The sequence below is a fragment of the Stegostoma tigrinum genome, chromosome 46, assembly GCF_030684315.1.
Source record: "Stegostoma tigrinum isolate sSteTig4 chromosome 46, sSteTig4.hap1, whole genome shotgun sequence".
Taxonomy (NCBI): Eukaryota; Metazoa; Chordata; class Chondrichthyes; order Orectolobiformes; family Stegostomatidae; genus Stegostoma; species Stegostoma tigrinum.
The window spans coordinates 9,365,385-9,375,700 of NC_081399.1; positions in this window are offsets into that span (position 1 = coordinate 9,365,385).

The following is a 10,316-nucleotide window of genomic DNA, read 5'->3' on the forward strand; positions in this document are numbered from 1 at the left end:
GATATTCAGAAAGCTTCCGATAAAGTGCAACAAATTAGACTACTTAAAACACAGAAGCCCATGGGTTGCTGGTAATATATTTGCATCAATAGAGAATTGGCTAATGATTAGAAGACAGAGGATTGGGAAAAGTAGGACATTTTCAGGAATGTCAACATGTAACAAGTGGAATACCATTGGGCTCAATCCTGGGGCAACAATTTTTAAAAAACATATATTAGTCACCTTGATGAGGAAAGTGAATGCCAAGTTTGAGGACGATACAAAGTAGGTCGAAGGCATGTGACGGCGACGATACAAAGAGTCTGCAGCGGGATGTAGACAGGTTAAGCAAATGGGCATTAACTTGGAAGATGGAATACAATGTGGGAAATGTTACAATGTGCACTTTGGCAAAGGACAGATGAGCTGAATGTTCTGCAGTTAAATTACAGAGACACAGATGTACAGCAGGGAAACAGGCCCTTTGGTCCAAATCATCCATGCCAACCAGATGCCCTAAATAATTGTAGTCCCATTTGCTAGCATTTGATCCATATCCCTCTTAAACCCTTCCTATGCATTCATCCCGATGCCTTTTAAATGCTGTAATTATACTAGCCTCCACCACTTCCTCTGGCAGCTTATCACATATACACACCAACGTTTGTGTGAAAAAGTGCCCCTTAGGTCCCTTTTAAATATTTGCCATCTCACCTTACCCCTATGCCCTCTAGTTTTGGACTCCCCTATCTTAGGGAAAAGACCTTGGCTATTCACTGTATTCACCCCCAGCATATTTTTATAAACCTCTATAATGTCAATTTCTGCCTCCGACGCTCCAGGGAAAACAGTCCCAGCCTTTCAGCCTCTCGCTGTAGCTCAAACCGTCCAGTTCCAGCAACATCCTTGTAAATCTTTTCTGAACCCTTTCAAGTTTCACAACATCATTCCTGTAGCAGGGAGATCGGGATTACACACAGTATTCCAAAAGTGGCCCAATCGTATTTCTAACTGCAGAAAGCTGTGGAGTGGAGGGATTTGAGAATCTTCGTGCATGAATTACAAAAAAAGCTAGCATGGCATCAGTAGGTAATCATGAAGACAAATTAATATTAACCTTTTTATTTTGAAGAGATGGAGTATTGAAGTAAGGAGGTTTTGCTAAACTGTACAAGGCACAAGTCAGAACACAGCTGGAATACTGTGAACAGTTTTGGACTCCTTATCTGAAGACAGGAGGCAATTCAGAAGGGGTTCATTAGGAATGAAGGTACCAGGAATGGAGGAGCTGCCTTATGAGGAGAGGTTCAGTAGGTTAGGCCTATGCACGTTGTTCAGAACAATAGAGGTGACCTTATTTAAATATGCAAGGTCCTTAGAGGGGAGTTGACAAGATAGACGTGAAGAAATTGTTTCCCTTTGTGGGAGAGCCTATGATCAGAGGATGAGACAGAGATGAGGAGGAAGTTCTTCTCACACAGAGGCATCAATTTGATGAATTCTTTACTGCAGAGGGCTATCAAGATGTTGAGTGTATTTAAGGTTGACAGAGACAGATTGTTAATCAGCAAGGGAAATGAGGCAGGAAAGGACTTGAGGATCATTAGATCAGCCATGATCTCATTGAATCGTGAAGCGAGTAAAATGGGCTGAATAGCTGACATCTGCTGCTACATCTTATGGCCTCATGAATACTGTAGAGAGATCTTTACTCTGTATCTAACCCTATTCTTTACTTGTTCTGGTAGTATGATACATGGGCTGTAAAGAGGGAGATTTATTCTGTGTCCAAACCACATTGAATTTTCTTCCACCTAGTAAATGTTCCAGCTATCCTAAATGCTTTACTTTCAATGAAATGTAACTTTGCTTACGTTTTAGCTTCTGCATCTCAGACACACCCGATCCATCTCATCCTCATTCTTGGAATGTTGCTATGCAGGTGTTTACTGTGGTGACAGAACAGAGATCCAGGTAACACAATTCTTAAACTTGGTGTCTAAGATAACATCCCAGAAGTGTGTAGCTCCCATCAGGTTTTTTACAGAATGCAAGTCATGTCTCTTTTTCTCCCAACCAATCTGTACATTAGCAGAGACCCCAGGGACAACACCCAAACACCACAAAGCTGAACATAAACACACCTCCCCAGGCACTGAGCACTGACTAATGTCTCTTAATTCCTTCTTTTGTCACACTTTGTACACCCCCATTCAATCCTCTTCCCACTGCTTCATGTACACTCTCCCCTATCACAGCCTGTACACCCCCATTCAATTCCCCCTCCCATAGACCCATGTACGCTCCCCTCTATCACAGTCTGTACACCCCCATTCAATCCCCCTCCCACTGCCCCATGTACACTCTCCCCTATCACAGCCTGTACATCCCCATTCAACTCCCCCTCCCATAGACCCATGTACACTCCCCTCTATCACAGTCTGTACACCCCCATTCAATCCTCCTCCCACAGCCCCATGTACACTCGCCCCTATCACAGCCTGTACATCCCCATTCAACTCCCCCTACCATAGACCCATGTACACTCTCTCCACTATCAGCCTCGACACCTCCATTCAATCCCCTCTGACATCCCCATGTATTTACTGTCCCCTCTGTCTCTACGTTCCATTCAATCCCCTTACCATAGCTGCATTCAGGTTGAAGAGTTTAAAAAGTTGGGCAATTGCCTGCTTGTGTCCTGAGTTCAATATTCCAACCTGAAGCAATTGTCTCAAAAGAACAGCCAATTGAATCTGGTGTGGATTGAATTATTATCAGGGAGACTTGTTTCAGTTGTTTGTGGGATGTGGATGTCACTGACTACTCCATAGAATCCCTCCAGTGTGGAAACAGGCCCTTCGGCCCAACAAGTCCACACCGACCCTCAAACACCCACCCAAACCCATTCCCCCTATAACCTACCTAATCTACACATGCCTGAACACTATGGGCAATTTAGCCTGGCCAATCCACCCTAACCTGCACATCGTTGGACTGTGGGAAGAAGCCAAAGCACCCGGAGGAAACCCACGCAGGCACGGGGAGAATGTGTAAACTCAGTCGCCTGAGGCACTACAGCAGCGTTTATTGCACATCCCAAATTAAGAGTTATTCACATTCTTCTAGATCTGGTATCTCATATAGGCCAAGTGTAGGGGTGGCAGATTTCCTTTCCTACAAGGTAGTTATTATTAGACTTTTTATGACAATTGCCAATGATTACCATTAGATTGCTATTAGAGTCGATTTTTATTGAATTCAGATTTCACCATCTATCAGGTTGGGATTTGAACCTACATCTGCAGAACATTAGCTTGCGTTTGTGGATCCCTCGTCCAGTGATTTCCCAGTCCCCTTGCTGCCCATTTAAATGCTGGAAAATCTTTCTGATTCAAAGTGTTTATTTGCGAGGCATCTCAGTTGCCCAGTTTGTATACTTTCTGTGTTCCCCTTTCAGGCTGATCCCATTCTGGCCATGATCCCAGTGAAGGTCGACAATCATCGTCCAACTGGTAGAAGGAAGTGGGCCTTCGCCATCAGGTCATGGACCGAGGCCCCTCCCCACTTCATTCGGAATGACAGATCTGGGCTGGTTAATCAATCAGTGAAGTTTGTCCAGTCCCGTGATATTTCCTCACGTTGTCACCCTCCGATGCTCTGTGTTCCAATCTCACACTGATGTCCTGTGCTTACCATTGCGCTGAATCCTGATTTATACCTCTGCCCTCACTGACCAACCCAAGCCCCTGTGTGCTACTGGTCCTCAGAGACAAAGCAAGATTCCTGATTCACATGCCCTACTCCCTAGCCCTATTTGTGTGTCTCTCTCGAGTGCCGCTAACTGCTTGCTTCATCCCACCCAGTCTGTAACATTATTGTAAATAAGGCCCCCACTGGAGCCTGCCCTCTAAATCACAGCTCAGCCCACAAGGGTTGGGGGCTGTCCAGACTGCATCACGTCAAGACGGTAACGTGAGGACAGGAGCTGGGGACATGGTGAGTCAGGTAAGAGTCTGCTGTGTGATGCTGGTAGTTCAGCGCAAGCATTGCGGTTCTGAGATGTAAATAAAATATTCGCAGATGCTTAAAAGTTGTCAAACAGTCAGCCTGTTGATTTCAGTGACACAGCAACAGAAGATAGCAATCCCACCGTCCCATCCCTTCTGCTCCCTTTTATTATAATTTCATTTACCTGCAAGTTCTGAACATTTCTCAAACCAATAGGAGGTGAGAGGGAACTGGGACCAGGGTGAGGTGAGGGTCCAACAGTTTGGGGGTTGGGATTGAGGAGTCCCAGAGTTTGGAGAGACGAGAAATCCTAGTTTGTGGACTGTGAGGAGTCCAAAGATTCAGGAGGAGAATTGTACGAGGAGTCAAACAGTTTAAGGAGAAGGTGGTGATGATTCACAGAGTTTGAGGGTGGAGGGGAATGGTGTGGAGCCCACATTTTGGGTGAAAGGGGGAGGAGTCCCAAAATTTGGAGTAAAGGGAAAGAAGGGGCTTTGAAACAAAACCAATAACTAAAAAAGACTACCAGGTAAACTAATGGGACCAAGGGCTGATCACTTCCTTGAATTTGACAGCCGGGTGCAAGTCAGAAAAATGTCTTTACTGTCACAATGAGACCAGCTACAGTCACATCATTTATAGGTAAGCTTGGCATTGCTCCTGGCAAGCCCTGTTGAACCAGAGTTGATCTCTTTGACTGGATAGTAAGTAGAGTAGGGGATATTCCAGGCCATGAGGTCACAGTTTGTAATTGAATGCTCTGCTTCTGTTGTTGGCCCACATCATCTCGTGGCTACTTTGTTTTGAACTGCTAGATCTGTTCTGTAGCTATTCCATTGAATATGTTGGCAGGTATATCAGTTTGAAAATAATTTAACCTTCACAAGACTGTGCGGTGGTCAGTAGACAATAGATGCTGGAGTAGGCCATTCGGCCCTTCAAGCCAGCACCACCATTCATTATGATCATGGCTGATCATCCGCAATCAGTATCCTGTCCCTGCCTTATCCCCATAACCCTTGATCCCACTATCTTTAAGACCTCTATCCATCTCTTTCTTGAAAGCATCCAGAGAGTTGGCCTCCACTGCCGTCTGGGGCAGAGCATTCCATATATCCACAACTCTCTGGGTGAAGAAGTTTTTCCTCAACTCTGTTCTAAATGGCCTACCCCTTATTTTTAAAGTGCGTCCTCTGGTTCTGGACTCCCCCATCAGCGGAAACATGCTTCCTGCCTCCAGAGTGTCCAATCCCTTAATAATCTTATACGCCTCAATCAGATCCCCTCTCATCCTTCTAAACTCAAGCGTATACAAGTCCCTCCAATCTTTCAACATATGATAGTCCCGCCATTCCGGGAATTGACCTCGTGAACCTACGCTGCACTCCGTCAATAGCAAGAATGTCCTTCCTCAAATTGGGAGACCGAAACTGCACACAATACTCCAGGTGCGGTCTCACCAGGGCCCGGTACAGCTGCAGAAGGACCTCTTTGCTCCTATACTCAATTCCTCTTGTTATGAAGGCAAGCATGCCATGAGCTTTCTTCACTGCCTGTTGTGCCTGCATGCTTGCTTTCATTGACTGATGTACAAGAACACCTAGATCTCGTTGTACTTCCCCTTTACCTAATTTGACTCCATTGAGATAGTAATCTGCCTTCCTGTTCTTGCCACCAAAGTGGATAAGCACACATTTATCCACATTAAACTGCATCTGCCATGCATCTGTCCACTCACCTAGCCTGTCCAAGTCACCCTGTATTCTCATGGCCTACCCCTTATTTTTAGTGGTCACTCCTATCTACACTGTTTAAGGCAAACATTGGCCAGATTAGACACCACCTAGTGGGGAACTGTAATGAAGAAACTCAGATATTTGAAGGATAACTTGCCATGGAAGCTGGTCAAATTTAAAGGTTCATCAAATTAATTCCTGAGATGGCAGGACTGACATTCGAAGAAAGACCGGATCGACTGGGCTTGTGCTCTCTAGGAGTTTAGAAGAATGAGCGGGTATCTAATGGAAACATGTAAAATCCTTTTGGGACTGGACAGGCTTGATGCATGAAAGACGTTCCTGATGTTGGGTGAAGTCCAGAGCTAGGGGGTCACTGTCTAAGAATAAGGGATGAGCCATTCAGGACTGAGATGAGGAAGAATTTCTTAATTCAGAGAGTTGTGAACCTGTGGAATTCTCTACCGCAGAAAGCTTTTGGGGCCAGCTCTTTAGATATATATATTCAAAAGGGAGCTGGACGTGGCCCGTCGGTCCTTGGTTGAAAGGATCACGGGGTTTGGAGAGAAAGCAGGAGTGGGATATTGAAATTGCATGATCAGCCACGATCACATTGAATGGTGATGCAGGCTCGAAGAGCTGTATGGCTTACTCCTGCACCTACTTTCTGTGTGAACCAAAATGTGATCGCTTGGGTTGCTGATGCAGCTCAGCCCTTGCACAGCCCATCCATCCGAAAACTATTCCAGTACACCTGTTTATACAATCATGAGCAAACACATCTGTGACAAGTCCACTTGTGAGGGCAAGATCTGACATGTCTTTTTTACTTCTTTTGGACCTGTTGCAAGTTGTGAGGAAACTGATGTAGTAGTTTGTAGACGTTAAGAATCTGCCAGCTCAGTCAGGAGTGGCACTAAACAATCCACCCTGGCTGACAGAATGTAAGCTTCACCCTCCTGTGTACATTCCATCCCTTGAAACCCCAGTAAGACTCAGCACGGAAAGATGCACGGATTCATCAGCCGAGAGAGGACAAGGAAGTGGAGGAGGGTTTTGAGATTGCACTGTAGGCTTTAGCGTTAGTGAGATATTGGTTAGAGTGTATTTGGAGTCAGTGTTTGTGGCATTTGTAGAACTGCTTCTTGGCAATGTGTCCGGCCTGTCGTGGTTGATGTGAGCGACTGTGACGAAGTCTCGAGCTATTAGATGATGTATTTGAGGACTCTGTGGAAGGGTTTGATGCAGGATATAATGTCAGAATTGTAGATGTTGGCTGGGGATATGGGATGACGGTTTTCTGGTGACAGTCAGTGTTTGAATGAGCTTTTCAGTTCATGCTGTGTATCTGGGAGAGCTTTGCAGGTAACGGTCTTTGTTTGGGATGAAAGATGCAGGGTCTGTGGGTTGTGTTTAGCCTTGATAAGGTTTGGTGATGTTCACCAGGTGGTCACTCACTGTTGGCAGTCACTCTCTGGGGATGTTCACTCTTGATAACAACAGTTGCCAGTTGTGGTCACTCTCTAGTGATGGCCACTCTGCGGTCACTTTCTGGTGGTGGTTTGTGTCTGTGGATGATCACTCCTTCATTGTGGTCACTGTGTGGGAGTGGTCACACTCTGGAAGTGGTCACTCCCTTTGGATGGTTACTCTCTGGATGGAGTCACTATCTCTGGTCCCTCTGGAGATGGCCACTTTGTTGGGATGGTCAGTCTCTGAAGTGTTGGGGATGGTCACTCCCAGGGATAATCATATTGTGAAGGTGACCACTTTGTGAGTGTGGTCAATCTGTGGGGATGGTCACCTCTAGATTGATCACTACTGTATAGGGATGGTCAGTCTCTGAGGTGGTTACTCCCTGGTAGTCATTCTATGGAGACAGTCACACTCCGGGGCTGGTCACTGTTGGATGGCCACTCTGTAGGGATGGTCACCTTTAGGTGTGGTCACTATCTTGTGGCCACTGTGTAGGAATGGACAGTCTTTTGGGTGGTCATTCTTCAGTTGTCAGTCTGAAAGGAGGGTCACTTTCTACGAGTGGCTATTGTAGGAATAGTCACACTCAGGTTGATCATTCTCTGGATGTGGTCATTCTCAGCTAGTCACTGTGGGTGCAGTCTTTCCTCAGGGTTTCACTCCCTGTGGGCTGTTCCCTCGGTTGGGATGATCAGTCCTGGGCAGGTCACTCTGCAGGGTCAGTCCCCCTCTGGAGATGGTCACTCTTGAGGGATTGTTATTCTTGAGGGCATGGTTGCTAGGGATGCGTTCTCTCTGTCTCTCTCTCTCTTGCCCTCTGGGGTTGCACACTCGCTGTCTGGGGTTAGTCACTCTCGGGATGGTCAGTTCTTCTGGGGATATCACTCTTTGGGGTTGGTCACTCTCTGTAGGGTTGGCCACTCTGGGGATGGTCACTCCTTGGGAATGGTCACTATCTAAATTTGGTCACTCTTTCTGGACATGGTCACTCTGGTCACTCTCTGAGGTTGCTCACTGTCTCTCTCTGGGGATGGCACTGTCTCTGTACGATTGGTCACTCTCAGTGAATGGTCACTCTCAGTGTTGGTAACTCTCTGCAGTGTTGGTCACTGCTGATGGTCACTCTCTCTGGGGTTGGGTACTGTCTCTGGGGATTGTCATTCACTTAGTGTTGGTCACTTTCTCTGAGGTTGGTCACTGTCTTTAGGGACGATCATTCTGTGGATGGTTACTCTCTCTCTGAGGTTGGTCACTGATGGTCAGTCTCACTGATTTTGGTCACTCTCTGGAGTTGGTCCCAGTCACTGGGAATGGTAACTCCAGGGGTGGTCACAGTCACTGGGAATGGTCACTCTGTGGGGTAGGTTACTGTCTCTGGAAATGGTAACTCTGGGGTTGGTCACTCTCTCCGGGAATGGTCACTCTCTGGGGTTGGTCACTGTCTCTGGAAATGGTAACTCTGGGGTTGGTCACTCTCTCTGGGAATGGTCACTCTCTGGGGTTGGTCACTGTCTCTGGAACTGGTAACTCTGGGGTTGATCACCCTCTCTGGGAAGGGTGTGGTCACTGTCTCCAGGAATTGTAATGCGAGGGATGGTCACTGTCTCTGGGAATGGTAACTCTGGGGTTGGTCACTGTCTCTGGGGTTGGTCACTGTCTCTGGGTCTGGGGTCGGTCTCTCTCTGGGAATAGTAACTCTGGGGCTGGTCACTCTCTCTGGGGTTGGTCACTCTCTGGGAATAGTAACTCTGGGGTTGGTCACTCTCTCTGGGGTTGGTCACTCTCTCTGGGAATAGTAACTCTGGGAGTAGTAACTCTGGGATCGGTCACTCTCTGGGGTTGGTCACACTCTGGGAATAGTAACTCTGGGATTGGTCACTCTCTGGGAATAGTAACTCTGGGGTTGGTCACTCTCTCTGGGTCTGGTCACTCTCTGGGGTTGGTCACACTCTGGGAATAGTAATTCTGGGGTTGGTCACTCTCTCTGGGTCTGGTCACTCTCTGGGGTTGGTCACACTGGGAATAGTAACTCTGGGGTTGGTCACTCTCTGGTTCTGGTCACTCTCTGGGATTGGTCACTCTCTGGGAATAGTAACTCTGGGATTGGTCACTCTCTGGGAATAGTAACTCTGGGATTGGTCACTCTCTGGGATCGGTCACTCTCTGGGAATAGTAACTCTGGGGTTGGTCACTCTCTCTGGGGTTGGTCACTCTCTGGGAATAGTAACTCTGGGGTTGGTCACTCTCTGGGGTTGATCACTCTGGGAATAGTAACTCTGGGGTTGGTCGCTCTCTGGGGTTGGTCACTCTCTGGGAATAGTGACTCTGGGGTTGGTCACTCTCTGGGAATAGTGACTCTGGGGTTGGTCACACTCTGGGAATAGTGTCTCTGGGGTTGGTCACTCTCTGGGGCTGGTCACTCTGGGGTTGGTCGCTCTCTGGGGCTGGTCACTCGGGTTGGTCACTCTCTGGGAATAGTGACTCTGGGGTTGGTCACTCTCTGGGAATAATGACTCTGGGGTTGGTCACACTCTGGGAATAGTAACTCTGGGGTTGGTCACTCTCTGGGGCTGGTCACTCTGGGGTTGGTCACTCTCTGGGAATAGTGACTCTGGGGTTGGTCACACTCTGGGAATAGTGACTCTGGGGTTGGTCACTCTCTGGAGCTGGTCACTCTGGGGTTGGTCGCTCTCTGGGGCTGGTCACTCGGGTTGGTCACTCTCTGGGAATAGTGACTCTGGGGTTGGTCACTCTCTGGGGCTGGTCACTCTGGGGTTGGTCACTCTCTGGGAATAGTGACTCTGGGGTTGGTCACACTCTGGGAATTAGTGACTCTGGGGTTGGTCACTCTCTGGGGCTGGTCACTCTGGGGCTGGTCACTCTGGGGTTGGTCACTCTCGGGCTGGTCACTCTGGGGTTGGTCACTCTCTGGGAATAGTGACTCTGGGGTTGGTCACACTCTGGGAATAGTAACTCTGGGGTTGGTCACTCTCTGGGGTTGGTCACTCTGGGGTTGGTCACTCTGGGAATAGTGACTCGGGTTGGACGTTGTCTCCTTCCCTCGGTGAGCGTGGTCACGTGACCGTGGCCGTTGCTCGGTTCCGCGCGGCG